This window comes from Mesoplodon densirostris, chromosome 12, assembly GCF_025265405.1.
Source record: "Mesoplodon densirostris isolate mMesDen1 chromosome 12, mMesDen1 primary haplotype, whole genome shotgun sequence".
Taxonomy (NCBI): Eukaryota; Metazoa; Chordata; class Mammalia; order Artiodactyla; family Ziphiidae; genus Mesoplodon; species Mesoplodon densirostris.
In genome coordinates this window covers 68,258,706-68,275,571 of record NC_082672.1, presented here as the reverse complement: position 1 = coordinate 68,275,571, position 16,866 = coordinate 68,258,706, and positions in this window count along the sequence as shown.

Genomic DNA, 16,866 nt, shown 5'->3' with positions numbered 1-16,866 from the left:
ATTAGTGTCCTAATCCCCTAACAGTCACACGAGGGAGGCCTGACAGCTGGGTTTTTCTAAGGGGCCGTGAGCCTGTATGTGCCAGGGCTTTACACACATTATCGCATTTAATCCTGACAGCAACCGCAGATGGACGGATTACTATCCCCCTTTCACGAACCAGCAGGCAGAAGCTCAGACAGGGTCGGAGACTTGCCCACAAGTCACCCCTACTTCTTGCTGCCGCCCCAGGAGAACGCTGGCACCTGAGAGGAGGTCAAGAGCGAGATAAAGGGGAAATGGAAACCCGCCTGCCTGGCTCTCTCTGGCCGGGGGCCCATCAGCGGCCATGTTCCGGGCCTCAGTTTCCCCACCTGCACAAGGGGGGCGTGGGCCCCGTGTCTCATGCGTTCTGCAGTTCTCACCCCTCTCCCTGCCTGGTGGGTGCAGATGGCTGGCTCCTTTCCCAGCCCCCTCCCCTCTGTGGCATTCCTCCTGTTCTGGCCACCACTCCCCGCGCAAAGCAAGGAAGCTCCTTTGGGGCAAGTCTGCAAGGGAGCTTTGCCAGGCGTTAAAGTGTCGCTGCATTGGCAAGCAGGGGGCCCCTCAGAACCCCAAATTCCCAGCCAGGCCCGGGATAGTAGAGCCGGGGGGGTCCTTTTCTGTGTGGACGCTCCAGCCCTGCCCCCCCAGCCTCCCCCTGCCCCCCAACCCACGCAGCTCTTATGCTCTTATTTTTTTCGGAAAGGAAAGTTGGCAGCGGCAGTGCTGGGCCTCCGTGGATGTAAACAGCTTAATCACCCCCAGGTCCTTTTTCTCAACAGCCCTCTCCACTCACTTCCTTCCAGCTCTTTTCTCCTGGGGATAATTAGTGACTGGGAGCCAGCTGGGCTTCTCTAAGTGTGAGGGGAGGAAAATCAGGGACCCCGCGGGGAGGGCTGTGTCTGAGGGAACCCAGTGCAAGAGCAGCAGGAAGCAGCCCTGGGATCAGGCCCCAGAGGGCCGAGGGGAGGACACAGTCTTACCTCCAAAGGCGGGCCTCATGGTGAAGTCATGGTCATCCACTCTGAGGAGTGGCTGAGGTTTTCCCTTTCGGATTTTGGTCACGTCAAGGGTCTTCTTATATAGGTGACTGCAAAGACAAGCAAGAAACTGTTTTCCATCAGCCCACCAAGACATCGCGTGAGAAGATTTGGGGAAATTACTTCCTGCAGGATCTACGTGTTACTCACCTTTTCGCCCATCCTACCATCTCTTTCTCCGCTGAAAGGAGGTCGAGAGATAAAGGGTCCCACCCACCCCTTCCCTCCACCACCCCGGGCCCTCTCAGGTGGGCTGGGCCGAGGACCTGGCCCTTCCAGAGGCTTCCTAAAGTAGATCCCCCCGAGGCAGGACACCATCCTACCTTGGCAAGCTCCTAACTGTCTTGCCCAAAGTCATGACTGGATGACCAACGGTTGGGTCTAATGGTGGAGCATTATGATGGGTCTTTTTTTTCTGTTAAAATATTTCTTCAGTGTTGTTATAATATTGGTTTCGCGATAAGGAAAATTCTAAGGGACTTCCCTGGTGGTCCAGTGGGTAAGACTCCACGCTCCCAATGCAGGGGGCCTGGGTTCATTCCCTGGTCAGGGAACTAGATCCTGCATGTCGCAACTAAGACCCAGCACAGCCAATATAAATAAATAATAAATAAATAGTTTTTAAAATCAATATACCAAAGTGGCATATTTTAAAAAATAAAATAAAATTCTGAGACAAATGTAGTTAAAGTTTTAAAAGGCTGGTGTTATCCTAGCCAGACCTGATGCTCTTTACATCTGTCCAGTTGGCAGCTGTCTGAAGAATCCACCCTGGCGGAGAGAGCCTCAACCCTCGGGAGAACAGACAGTTCACAGCCAGCGGGCATCAAGGCCACGGCTGGGCACAGGTAAGACTCTACGCTCCCAACGCAGGGGGACTGGGTTCAACCCTGGTCGGGGAACTAGATCCCGCATGCATGCCGCAACTAAGAGCCCGCATGCTGCAACTAAAATATCCCACATGCCGCAACTTAGACCCAGCGCAGCCAAAATAAAGAAATAAATAGAAAGTGCCATAAATATATCATAGAGCAGGGTAAAGAAGAAGAGAGAGATGGGTTGGGGTAGAGGGTGATCAGAGAAGCCCTCTGAGCCCTGGAAAGGGTGAGTCATGAGAGGAGCTGAAGAAAGTGCGTTCTGAGAGAGGGAAGAGCAAGTGCAAGTGTCTTGAGGTGAGTGTGGCTTGTGTGTGGAACAGTAAGAAAACCAGTGGGCAGAGAATAAGGAGGAGGAAAGCAGTAAGAAAGGAGGTGGGAGACAAGGCCAGGGACTGGATCCCGAGGTCCTCAGGGCTATATACTGAGTGGGGAAACCCATGAGAATTCTGAGCAGGGGAGTCAAAAGGTCTGGTTTAACACCTGGGAAGATCACTCAGGTAGAGGAGACTGTGGGAGGGCAGAGAAGAAGTGGGAAACCATTAGGAGACTTCTGCTGAGAGAACATGGTGCCTGGGTTAGGGCGGTAAGGGGTGGAGCTGTAGAGAAGTGATCAGAAAGGCTTTGCCGATGGATTGGGTATGGGGTATGGGGGAAACAAAGAGGCAGGGATGGCCCAGGTTTATGACGAGCATCTCGGTGAACGGTGGGGCATTCGCTGAGATGGTAAAAACTGGAGGAGTGGCATGTTTGTGGGGATGACAGTGCATCAAGTTCTTAGAAGCCGTCTTGATGTCCAGACACCTGTGAGACACCAGGTAGGAAGTGCAAATAGGGTGGGTGCAACTCAGAAGACAGTAGCAGTAGCAGTGTTTTCACTTCCTTCGGCCTTGTAGGTTCTGGGGGTCCCTGGGGGCTCAGCAGGTGTGCCTGACCCTTCTTCTCCCAGAGCCCTTTGACTCTGCCCTCAACACCCTGGCCTGGCTTCCTCAGCTTGTCCCCTTCTCACTGCTCAGTCTCATCAGCATTCAGACGGATTCGAGTCTCTCTCACCTCGAACCAAAATGAAGCAGAAAATCTGTCTGGACCCCACGTCTCTTCATGCAAAATCAATTGAAAAGGGATGGCGGGCCAGTGGTGGTAGTTATACTCTTCTTTGAACATTTCCTTTTTTAAAATAAACATCTCTCCCCGCCTCTCAATAAATCAATAACTTTCCTAAAGAGCTGCTGCCATTCCTCACTCCTGGGCACTTCTTGCCCCACTTGTGCCTGAGCCGAGGCCTTGAAGGTTCACTTGCCAAGGGTCAGGGAGGACCAGCCTCTGCTGGAAACCTCGTCTTCCAGGACAGGGAGCTTGGTCCTCCTCCCACCTCCACTGCAGCCTTGCCTTCCTCCTCAGCCTGTCCCTAGATGTCAGCATCCCCAGGACCCTGTCTCAGCTGCCTTCTCTTCCCTCTCGACACTCCCTTTGGCAGTGGCTTCAACTGTCATTCACTTACTGACGATCCCTAAATCGATGTTCCTTGCTGTACACCTTTATATCCTACCGTCTAACAGGTTATCCCCAGTTGGGTATCCTATAGGCATTTAAACTCAACACGTCCATAGTTTGGGACCCGCTGAGTGGGAGGTGACCCAGCTGAAGGACAGGTGGGCGTTATATGAAACTGGCAGAAGGGTAGGAGGGGTGAGGCTGAAAGGGACACACTGAGGCTGAAGAGGCTCAGCCAGGGAGAGCCTTGAAGATCCTGTTAAGAATTTTGTCTTTAGCCGCGGGACTTCCCTGGCGGTCCAGTGGTTAAGACTCCCCGCTTCCATTGCAGGGGGCGCGGTTCGATCCCTGGTCAGGGAACTAAGATCCCACGTGCTGTGTGGCCAAAAAAAGAAAAAAAAATTTTTTTTAAATTTTTATGCAAAAGCAAAGGAAAAAGAGGAAGGGTGTTGGGCACTTGGAGAAAGAAGCTATGATCAGATATGCTTTTGGACAAGCCCGTTGCATTTGCACACTCGGAGGACGAGAGGCCAATGGCTTCCTCCTGTAGCTGGAAGGTGGGACCTAAGTCGGTTCCCTAGCAACACGTGTGGTCATGGAGGGGCCCTTCCAAGGAGCTTCCGCCCTCCCGGGTCTCTTCCGTAAGAAGTGGAGCAGGACCAGGCCCGGCTCCCTGCGCAGCGACTGCTGGGGGGCCGTATACAGAAGCCCCAGCAGAGACACCCCGGGAAGGTGGAAGCAGAGCTCAGCCTGAGGGCTTAGCCGATCACAGACATTAAATTGTGAAGGCAGCCCTGGCTCGCGGGGAGCAAATCCGCGCCCCGGTCAGCACAGCTTCTCAGCTGAGAGGGGAGGATTAGGGGAAGGGAAGTTCCCGCATGCCAGCACCCTGGCGAGAGGGAGGACATTGAAATCCCAGTGCCATTAATAAGGACCCAGAATTTTTCTTACGGGTCCAGGTATTTGATAACACAGGCCGCTGATATCCTGATCCTTGGGCTATTGGTGTAAGCTGGATGCCCGGCATCCATTCTCCACAGGAGATGCCGGCCACTGCCCCATCCCAGACTCCAGGGGCCATATGCCGAGCCCCAGCCACGCGGTGGGGCTGCCAGAACTTTCACGGAACCTCAAACCCAGCCTTGTCGGGGTGTGGAGGGGGGAGAGAAGAAGAAGTGTTCACTATGCCTTTGAGAAGCAGGGCTGGTGAGCTGCAGTCAACACATCATTCCAGTGGGTTTCAATTGGAAAAGTCAGGTTCAGAAAGATCAGGAAACACGGCCACACAGCCAGGGAGCAGCAGAAGCAGGGCCTGAACCTACCTGAACCTGGTTTCTCCTGACTTCCCAATCCCACTTCCTTCCCCAGATCCCTAGGGAGGGTGAGGGTCACTGGGTAGCAGGAGAGCAAAGTGGCTCCTGGGTCCAGCGCTGGAACCATGATGCCAAAGGAGAGAAGGATGGCCAAGGGCAGGTGGAACCAAAGGGGCTGCAGATGGGAAGGAAAGATGAAAGGGGACCTCAGGCTTCGGGACCAGGAGGGCCCACACAGTGTGATCAGGGCAGAGCCCAGACTCCCAGATCTTGGTGTATTTTCAGATCTCAAGGGAGAAGGGCGACTGCAGGAAAGCAGTCATGTGGTCAGGAGGCCGCCTTAGGCAGCAGGGCGGGGAATAAACCTGGGAGGCTGAGAGGCAGGAAGAACAGAACAAAACAAACAGCTAAGAGCAAAGAGGCTCACCTGGCAGCAATTCAGTAAAGGGACACAAAGGATCAGAAACCCGGAAGCAGTTCTGAAAAAGCAGTTGCTGGACAGAATAATTGTTTTGTGAGGGTGTGTTGGCCAGGGTGACACAGGGAAGGTTGACAGGTTAGAAGAAGTCCTCTCGGTGTGTGTGTGTGTGTGAACAGGACTTCTAAGAGAAGGAGCTACTCCACAGAGCTGGACTGCTCTAAGACTGTAATGAGAAAGGTTCAGGTCATTTTATTCCTATTTATTAGCATAGCTTAACTCTTGTGTCAATAATGAAAGTACCTTTTTTTTTTTTTTTTTTTGGCGGTACGCGGGCCTCTCACTGTTGTGGCCTCTCCCGTTGCGGAACACAGGCTCCGGGACGCGCAGACTCAGCACCCATGGCTCACGGGCCCAGCCGCTCCGCGGCATGTGGGATCTTCCCGGACCGGGGCACGAACCCGTGTCCCCTGCATCGGCAGGCGGACTCCCAACCACTGCCACCAGGGAAGCCCCGAAAGTACCTTTTAGTCAGATGTTTGGCTGAAATTTTTCACATACAGACGTAGCTCCATGATTGTCTGAGCGTGTACACGCCCTGGTGGATTTCAGAAAGGCCTAGAAGCATGTTCCCTGATACATTTTCTCTATCCTTTTTCCCAGCTTCTGTTCAATAATTATTTTATATTCTTTGAATGTGTATGTTCATCTTTTCATCCACTTTAACACCTCATGGGATAGATTTCAAAAAGTTATCTTCACCCCTAAGGGTCAAATTCAATCCATCCATAAACAGTATAAAGTTTCCTCAAAAAACTAAAAATAGAACTACCATATGATCCAACAATTCTACTCCCAGGTATATATCTGAAGAAAATGAAAACACTAATTTGAAAAGGTACGTGCACCTCAATGTCCATAGCAGGATTGTTTACAATGGCCAAAATGTGGAAGCAACCTAAGTGTCCATCAAGGGATGAATGGATAAAGAAGGTGTGGTCTATATACATATATATAATGGAATACTACTCAGCCATAAAAAAGAAAGAAAATTTGCCATTTGCAACAACATGGATGGACTTGGAGGGTATTATGCTAAGTGAAATAAGTCAGACAGAGAAAGACAAATACTGTATGGTATTACTTATATGTGGAATCAAAAAACAAAACAAACTAGTGAATATTTAAAAAAACAGACTCACAGGTATAGAGAACAAACTACTGGTTACCGGTGGGGAGAGGGAAGGGGGAGGGGCAAAATAGAGCTAGGAGATTAAGAGGTACAAACTACAATGTATAAAATAAATAAGTTACAAGGATACATTGTACAACACAGGGAATATAGCCAATATTTTATAATAACTATAAATGGAGTATAATGTATAAAAATTTAGAATCACTATGCTGTACACCTGAAACTAATACAATACTGTAAATCAACTATACTGCAATTAAAAATTTTTTTTTAATAAATTAGGTCTGTCCACAAGCTCATGCAGGTGTCTGGGAATGAGACTGTGGGTCTTCTGAGAGTAACAGAGATGCTGTAACTGCCCAGGCTGCCAAGTGGAATCCCTGAGGGTCCCTGAGGGGCTCGTGCTGAACCCCAGCACCATTATTAGAAAAGAGACAGGTTCAGACAATGATTTCCCTTCAGACCTAGTAAATCAGGATCCTAGGTTCTGGTCCTGTCAATCTACTACCGAGCTGAATGAATTACTCATGCCGACGTTTTAGCACCTGTAAAATAAGACAGTGTTTCCCCATGTGTGCTCTGTGGACTATGAATCCCACAAGATAGTCCAAAAAAAAAAAGTGTTGTTCTTTTTCTTTTTTTTTTAAAGAAAAACTGCATAATTTATCCTCCTCTTCAAGATTCACAACCTCTATTGGCATAATAAATGTTCTATAAGTTCTGCTATAAAGATATCTGTCTAAAATGGTCTAAACCAGGATTTCCCAAACTTCTTTGACCCTGGAACCCCCTCTTCCTACAACACCTATTCACATTTCACAGAATTAGAACTCAGGGGAATTGCTGGACCCCATAACCTCTGAAGTTCCTGCCAGTTCAACACCCTAGGATTCTGGCTACATAACCAGGATGAGTCTTCGAGAGTGGTGCCTCTTTCCCAATATCCTGGACAATTTGTACCTGTTTGCTTTCTGACTGAGTAGAATTAGACTTCACAGAGTATTTACATCTCCCAGAGCAGCAGTCTCCAAAGTAGGAGCACACCTGGAGGGCTCAGGATGCTCCACTGGGATGCAAGAAGTAGGAATTGTAACTCTCATTTATAGTTAGCTTTTATCTAAAAATAAGGAAGCTTTGGGGCTTCCCTGGTGGCACAGTGGTTAAGAATCCACCTGCCAATGCAGGGGACACAGGTTTGAGCCCTGGTCCAGGAAGATCCCACATGCCGCAAAGCAATGAAGACCCTGTGCCACAACTACTGAGCCTGCGCTCTAGAACCCACGAGCCACACTACTGAGCCTGTACGCCACAACTACTGAAGCCCATGCGCCTAGAGCCTGTGCTCCACAACAAGAGAAGCCACCGCAGTGAGAAGCCCGCGCACCGCAACGAAGAGTAGCCCCCGCTCAACGCAACTAGAGAAAGCCCGAGCGCAGCAACGAAGACCCAATGCAGCCAAAAATAAATAAATAAAATAAATAAATTTATTAAAAAAAAAACTGTGAGAAACAAATGTTTAAAAAAATAATAAAAAAGTAAAATAAGGAAACTTTTCAGCTTTAATATACATATTTATAATAGTACATGTATGTAATTTGTGTATATATATGTATACACATCACGGGGTACGGTTTCAAAAAATTGTCCCTGATAGCGGTACGTGATCAAAAAGGGAGACCACTGACCTAGAAAATGTGCCTCAAGATATTAGTTAATATTCATAATCTCTAGTTCACGCAGTGCTTAGTAGAATGGAAAAACAGACATGTAACATGGCGTGTTACACACGGCGTGGATATCTTAGCTGCTTGCTCTTTTCCTCATGCTGAACAGGCCTAGAATATCGTGCTTCGTACATCAGTTCAAAACAAACGTATTAAGGAACTTTGATTTGTGATGTAATTATGTTAAGGGCAAATTCTAGGCCTAACCAGTTATTTCTTGGAAGTGTTTCCATTACATCATGAAATAGCCTTCACTGTTGTCCACATGTATATTTTTAATAACCTAGCAAATTTCAAACATCTTCTCTAAGATTCAAAACAGTACAATGAAACCTGGTAGCATTATAAAATCGTTCCCAATCAAATAATTTAAAGAAGACAACTCCCAGTTACGGGTTTTTCTTAATAAGTCCAACTACATTCCTATATACAGTTCCCCTCAAAAAAAAACCTCTTTTTTTTTTTTTTAAAGTGAAAGCGGGTTTATTTAGAGAGAAACACACTCCATAGACAGAAGGTGAGCCGTCTCAGAAGGCAAGAGTGGCCCCAGGGCATGGGGTGGTCTCGGAAAGTGAGAGCAGCCCTGAAATATGGGGAGGGTAGTTTAAAAAAAAAAAATTCTTGGGGCTTCCCTGGTGGCGCAGTGGTTGGGAGTCCGCCTGCCGATGCAGGGGACACGGGTTCGTGCCCCAGTCCGGGAGGATCCCACATGCCACGGAGCCGCTGAGCCCGTGAGCAGTGGCTGCTGAGCCTGCGCGTCTGGAGCCTATGCTCCGCAACGGGAGAGGCCACAGCAGTGAGAGGCCCACGTACCGCAAAAAAAAAAAAAAAAATCTTGATTGTAATTCCTTAGCAGGTCATCTATGGTCCCTACAGGATGTAATCCCAAGAAACTAAACAGCACAATCTGAGAAGTACAACGATGCTTTACCCACTAAGTCTTCAACTATCTGACTTAAATCAAAATGCTTTGGCTGAACACAGACATGAGAATGAAAGGCTCAGCCTAGTCTAGCTTCCCTCTCTCGCTGCTGGTGACACAATAGTGTATTTGTGCCCAGGGAGAGGCTGTGTTGAGTGAGGGCGAGGTCCTATCTAGCCCCGGCTGGAAAGCAGATTCCAATAGGACGGACGATCTAACCCCTAGCCCTCCCGGGAGCTGTCCCACTGTGTGTCACTGCCACCACGAGTCACCTCCCTCCCCTCCCGCCCACAGCTTTACCTTGGCTTGGACGTTTCCAGCTGCCCTGTCCATCTCCTCTTCTTGGGCTTTCTGCCCTCCACAAGGACCATCAGGCAAAACAAGAACAAAATGAGTCTTGGAAAATAAGGCATCCTGTGAATGTCTGTGATGCTGCAAGCTGCTTTCCAGTAACCTGCAGCGGGGCTGATCCCCCCAGGCTTAACCATTGACTCGGTCTTCTGCCTCGAGCCAGGGCAGCAAGGAGGGCATGGCTGGCCAGGCTGAGTTCCCCGATTTAGTATTGATCCTGACGCTTGTGCCACCCTACTTCCCACCCCCTCGGGCCATGACACAAACACCAAGGCTTTGCCTTCCCCGCTACTTAGTGATTGGCTATTAGTCAGTAAGTTGGTTCTCCTGTGAAGCTCAGCTTCCGCTGAGTCCTAGAACAGCTTTGGCTAAAACTGTTATATAAAAAAAAAAAAAAAAAAAAAAAAAAAAAAAAAAAAAATTAAATCTCTTGGACATGCCAGCTTTTTGCTGAGATCATTAATCCATCTCTCTGGCGACATAAAACCAGTCTGTCACATCCGCCAGGGAGCAGGTTGGATTCTGAGTGGATTTGCAGGGAAGACGTGCACACGGAGATGAGCACCTGAATGTGCCCCGGAAATGCTGAGTAAACACGCAAATGACCTGTTTCCACAGGGTTGCTTTATTTCTTGAGCTAAGAGCCTGTGCTTCACCTATGGCCAAGGGTGCTTGCTTTTCCCCCAAATACACATCTTTTTTTTTTCCAATGAAAACACATCTTACCAAAACATAAAACATATTTTGATTTTGAAGGAAAGCATAAACCACAGGAGAATTCGTGATTATGTAGCTCTTCTTCCTCGCGTGAGCACTAGATTAATGTTGGTCTTTCATCCTAAAATGTATAATGTCATTGCTGATTCACTTTGTTATAAAGCAGACACTAACACACCATTGTAAAGCAATTATACGCCAATAAAGACGTTAAAAAATGTATAATGTCATCATAAATGAGGCTTGATTCCTATTCTGGGATATGGAATTATGAACATTAGAAGTGAAAAGATACGTGTGGTTATGTTTCATATACTCTGCAGAAGAAAATGTTTAAAAACTACCTATTGCTTGTTTGCTGTGTCCTGGGAATGGAGATGATGAGTGTGGTAGAGACACAGGGAGATGAGGATGGAGGTCAGAAGGAGCAATAGCTAAAACGGAAACAGAACTGGGGTTTTCTTATGTAAGAAAGAATCAAGAGAAGCTCTTTTGATCCCTTTAAGCAAAGTAGAATGATATGATCCACTTTACTTTTTCAGGAATTCCTAAATGGGATCAGTTGGGTCAGAGAAGACCCAACTGACTGATCTCTTTTGACTATGTTAAAAGAGGATGAGGGGGGCTTCCCTGGTGGAGCAGTGGTTGAGAGTCCGCCTGCTGATGCAGGGGACACGGGTTCGATCCTGGTCCAGGAAGATCCCACATGCCGTGGAGCGGCTGGGCCCGTGAGCCATGGCCGCTGAGCCTGCGCATCTGGAGCCTGTGCTCCACAACGGGAAAGGCCACAACAGTGAGAGGCCCGCGTACCGCAAAAAAAAAAAAAAGAGGATGAGGTCCTGCCCTAAGGGACGGGAAGAGGGAAGGAGAAGAAGAGGGAAGACAGAATATGACAGTCACGTTATCACCAAAGGAGAATATATATGGTGACTGAATAGAGTAGGAGGTGAGAGAACACAGTGAAAGCTAGGACCCCGGTTTGGAGGCAGGTCTGGTGGGTTGGTACCACCATTATCTGATGTCCCTGAGAGGTGGACAAGTTTGGTGGGGTTGGGGGGGATGAGATAAATTTTGACTTATGGAGTTTGAGGTGTTATGGGACCTCCGGATGCCCAGTAGGCAGCTAGAGTATGAGGCTGGAACTCGGGAGAAAGGTCTGGATTGAAGAAACAGATGCGGAACCATCAGTGTAATGGTGGTAGTTTAATCACAGGAAAAGATGAGATCTTCCCCAGAACAGAAGAAGTCGGGAGTCCAAGTGCAGAATCCTAGAGACTCTGTACTCTTAAAGGCTGGGTGGGCAGCCAGAACACAGGCATAGAAAAACTAGCAGAGATGTTGACTACGAAAACCAAAGGAGTTTCAGGAGGGGGATAGTTAACAGTCAGTGCTGGGAAGAAGTAAGTGAACAAAACATGTTCCTGGACCTGAGAACCAGAACATTGCTCCTAACTTCAATAAACTGTAGTTTCAGTTGTGCGATGTGGAAGAAGCCAAATTGCAATGAATTAAATAGGAATCTGGGAAATGGAGTAATTTAGTACGGGGACTGACTCAGTGGTTCCCAAATCTGGCCACTCCTCAGAATTATCCAGGTAATTTGTTTAAAAGTCTCATTCCTGCCAAAGATTTAGTGAGGAAGACATGAGACTTATGAAAGTTCTTTTCCATAAATTTTGTTCAAAAGATCTCTTTTGCTGTCTTCCATTTGGACCAGGCCTATCAAGGGCTGACTGACTGGGACCCTAGAATTTTGCATGGATGTTGTTGGTTTTAAAGAAATATTTGTTTTGTTGCACTCCAGATGTAACTTTAGATCCTACCAATTTTTTCTTTAAATCTTATTTTTAGTAGTTCAGTTATTGTGATTACAGTAGGGAGAAAAATCAGTTGGAGACTAAGTGTAACTTTTTTTTTTATAATGGCTTTATTGAAATATCATTCACATACCATAAATTTACCCCTTTAAAATGGGGTTTTTAGTTTTGTGCATATACATATACATCATGCAATATGTAGCCTTTTGTGTATGGCTTCACTTGGTATGTTTTCAAGATTCATCCACGTTGAAGCATGTATTATAACTTCATTTCTTTTTATTGCCAAAGAATATTCCATTGTATAGATATAACACATCTTGTTTATCCATTCATCAGTTGATGGACATTTGAGTTTCCAGTTTTGGGCTATTAACAATAATGCTATGAATATTCATGTACAAGTTTGTGTGTACATGTTTTCATTTGTCTTGGATATATACCTGGGTGTATTGCTGGGTCATATGGTAACTAGACGTTTAACTTTTTGAGGAACTACCAAAAGGTTTTTCAAAGTGGCTGCACCATTTTATCAACACATTACCACCAGCAATGTACCCTCTCGCCATCATAGTGGGTGTGAAGTGGTATCACACTGTAGTTTGATGTGCATTTCCCTAATGACTAATGATTCATGTATGTATTTATTTATTTATTTTGTGGTACGCGGGCCTCTCACTGTTGTGGCCTCTCCCGTTGCGGAGCACAGGCTCCGGACGCGCAGGCTCAGCAGCCATGGCTCACGGGCCCAGCCGCTCCACGGCACGTGGGATCTTCCCGGACCGGGGCACGAACCTGTGTCCCCTGCATCGGCAGGTGGACTCTCAACCACTGCACCACCAGGGAAGCCCGATTCATGTATTTCTTTGTACAAATGTCTATTCAAATCCTTTGCCCCTTCTTAATCAGGTCATTTATCTTTTTTATTATTGTGTTATAAGTTCTTTAGTCTCGATACAAGTCTCTTATCAGATATATGATCTGCAAATATTTTCTCCCATCTTGTATTTTCACTTTATTAACGATGTTCCTTGAAACACAAAAGGTTTTTCATTTTTCTACTTTTTCTTTGGTTGCTTGTGCTTTTGATCTCATATCTAAGAAACCACTGCTGAACCCATGGTAACAAAAATTGACAATATTTTCTTCTAAGAGTTTTTGCACTTACATTAAGGTTTCAGATCGATTTTGGGTTAATTTTGCATGTGGTATGAGGCAGTGGGTGTGTAACTTTAACATCTGCTTATTTCTCAGGACAGAGGATCGGCCCCATTGGCTCAAGTTAAGAGCTGTGGAAAGGCCCCAGTAAGCATCTGCAACCAGATTAGGCCAGAGCTAGGTGGGACTCTGGTCACACACAGCCTTGTGTCCTACATCGAGGGTTCAGGCCTATTTTAAGAGCAATGGGAGATGGGATCAGATCTGTACCACGCACTGGAGAAGACTCCAGCTGCAGTGTGCAGAGTGAGGCAGGAATGGAGACTTGTTAGAGATAATTGCACTAGTTGAGAGGAGATAATGGCTAATTAGGGCAGTGGCAGTGAGCATGAAGAGAAGTGGAAAAGTGCAAGAGAATATTCAAGGAGGTACAATGGAGATAAGACCAAATGACATAAAGAACTCAAAAGCAGGTATGAATAAAGTCACTGGTTTTATTGAGTGGCTCAAACTAGTTCTGAAGGCAACTTTTTTTTTTTTTTTTTTTTTTTTTGCGGTACGCGGGCCTCTCACTGTTGTGGCCTCTCCCGTTGCAGACCACAGGCTCCGGACACGCAGGCTCAGCGGCCATGGTTCACAGGCCCAGCCGCTCCGTGGCATGTGGGATCTTCCTGGACCGGGGCACGAACCTGTGTCCCCTGCATCAGCAGGCGGACTCTCAACCACTGCACCACCAGGGAAGCCCTGAAGGCAACTTTTAAAGAGGCATTGCAAATAGCTTTGGAGCAATTATAGCCTCCCACAATGGCTGTTAATAGTACACTTTTTTTTTGGCTGCACTGCACGGCTTGCAGGATCTTAGTTCCCTGACTAGGGATTGAACCCGGGCCCTGGGCAGTGAATGCGCAGATTCCTAACCACTGGACCTCCAGGGATTTCCCAGAGTACACATGTTAATGTACACATTATTCTTTGTTGAAACTCAGGTTCACTAAATGCATTCACCTTTCATATACTTTTTTGCAAGTAATAAAACAATATAGGCTTGTCAGTACTTCAGCCTAGGTTTCTGCACAACTAAGTCCAATTGTGTGAGGTCTGCCTGTTTACTGATTCTGCTCCATAAAAATGGGAGGTCTTGAAGTACCAGAAAGTTTATTCACAGCCAAAAAGAACAAAATGATTTCTTACTCTCCTGAAACAGGAAATTTTATGTTTTCATAGTCAAAATAATAAACAATTTTTGAAGGTTTTTTTAAAAAGTAGTTGAGAATTTTGATGAAGTTCATTTATTTCAGTAGAATAAAACTATAAGCAGCATGAAATATAAAGTGCCACATAAAAGCCCCACAATACATAAAATTTGAAAGGTTTCATTGGTTTAAACAGTTACAAGTGAAACAGACATTATCTATTTTTTCAAGCATGCTATTTTAACTACCTTGATATGTGCTATGTTGGTCAAAGGAAAAGCCATGAGTTACCTAAATCTGAGGATTGGAGGAAGGAGTCCTAAGCCTTTACCTACCAGATCACACATCCGGTTTTGGCCTTATGCTGTCAATAAGGGGTTAAATTGGGGCTTTAAAAATAATAGTTTTCTTTCAAGTCCCTGTTCGGGCACCAAAAAAAAAAAAAAAAATAATAGTTTTCTGAAGAGGCCCTTTATAGGGATATAAGAATGGCTCCAAAGACCAGTTTTGTTCGTTAACTCCACAATGGGGGCCAGGTCGACAACTTAAGGAGTTTTAGGTAGCAATATGAGCTGAAAGGGAAGAAGCAAAAGATATGCCACTTTCAGATTCGTGTATCAGGTGCTTAAAAAAAAAAAAAAAAAACAGCACAAAGAAGGAGATGGCCTGGCTGCTGATGGGTGAAAGAAGAGAGGCAACTCAGATAGAGGAAGATCTGTAGAACGTGAAATCTTCTTGGCTTAATCAGTTTTAAAGTATAGACACACTCCATGGAAACATGCAACGAGATCACATAGATGGAGGCTGGCTCAGTGTGACGGAGAGGAAATGGAGGGAAGATTGTTCCTAGCACACGATTAACCTCAGGATAGGCTGAGAGAATGCGGATTTCCTTCTTCTCAGGTGGTAACATTACCTGGTCTTCCCCCGTGAGTCAGTGACCTCTTGCTAGGAGACCACTGACCACTGAACCAATATTTCACATTCCAAACCAAGACTTCAGAATGTATTTTCTCATGGCAATAAAGTTATAAAATGGTAACCTATAATTTTCCTGACATACGAGGTCTTCATAAAGTCCTTGGGCCTTTTAGACTTTACCAACTTCAGCTGTAGATATAAGAGAAGCAATCTGTAAACACTTTAAAAATGCCAATTTATTAAAATTTAAGAAAACTGTGTATTATATAATAGTATACAATACGTTCTTATTTTAGATGCAGACATAACTGGCTACAAGATGAAAACAAATTGTGTCTGATAGTTCATAGAACCAAAATCCTATCAGAGCAGGAGTAAAAATTAAATTTGCCTTTAAAATCATTTTATAAATTGTTTCTATCTTGCCCATAATTTCAGTTAGTTAAAGCTACATAAGGACTTTATAAATACCATTCCCCAAAGTATTCAAGATACATTATGGACTAAGGGATTTTGTCTAATGTGGCCTTGTCTAGAACCTAAACATGATTTACAACACTGAGTCGTAAAAACAAAACAAAAAAAATTAACTTACAAATGCACTTTTAGAGCATAACCTATTTGAAAGCTGGGGACTGCCTGTATTTAAAAATGAAATCTTCATTAACAACACCCTCAAGAGTGCCCTCAATGCTGCTCCTGAACATGCGGACGGTAGTGTTTTTCCGTGATTATATGTTCTCACCAGGCATTATTTACGATGATAAAATTATCTACTAGAGTCTGTGGAGCTAGCTAGCACTAAGTTATATACTGATTTATTGATCAATATATCAATAAATATATTGATATATATTGATACATTGATTTTGCACTGAAAATTATCTCTTGGGCTTTGATTAGGTGGGCAGTTCTAATTTCTATCACTGTTACATGGGCCCTGAGCTTTTATATTAAAATGGTACATGAAATATTTCAATATTATGATATTCCTGGAATAATTAAAGTTATAGTGATTATAAAGCTAGGCATATAATACAACTCAAAAGATACACAATTCAAAGTACAGCAAACATTCAAATCTTAAGATCCTCCCATTTAACTTGTGGAAGAAAATCAAGCAATTTCCTGGCTTGGATCCTTCCTTCCTTAAATCAAAGCTCTATGGAGGGTTGTTTTCCTTCTTTCTTTTAAAATCTTGTGTGTGAACTGGAGAGAAGGGGATAACGGCATATCCAAGTGGTTACAAAGCATTATTCCCTCTTCAAGTAACATCCAGTAACAATGATGTAATCTCATTTCCTCAGAAATGTTTGACCAAAATAGTTTACTTTCACCGAAGAATGTTTAGGACACGAAGTCAGTCATAGAATGGGCAATTCCAGTATGTCTCATATGAATACATTTTAAGCAAGCTATTTGAGGGGTTTTATTTTCCCTTTTTTTTCAACCCTTATCCCTGTATCATTCTACATTAAGTAGAAACAGAGTATTCAATAAATGGTATTGAGTAACTAGTAATACTCATTGGAACTTAAAATACCATTTTTTATCCAAAAATTTTAAAGGGCTATACAGAGAAGTATCACAAATTTACATAAAGAGAAGCTGAGGCATGAGAAACAACAATAAGTTATTTCCCTATAAAGCAGGTCATACAGAGAGACAAGGGACTTTGACTTCCAGTCCCTTATACTAAGCAGGACA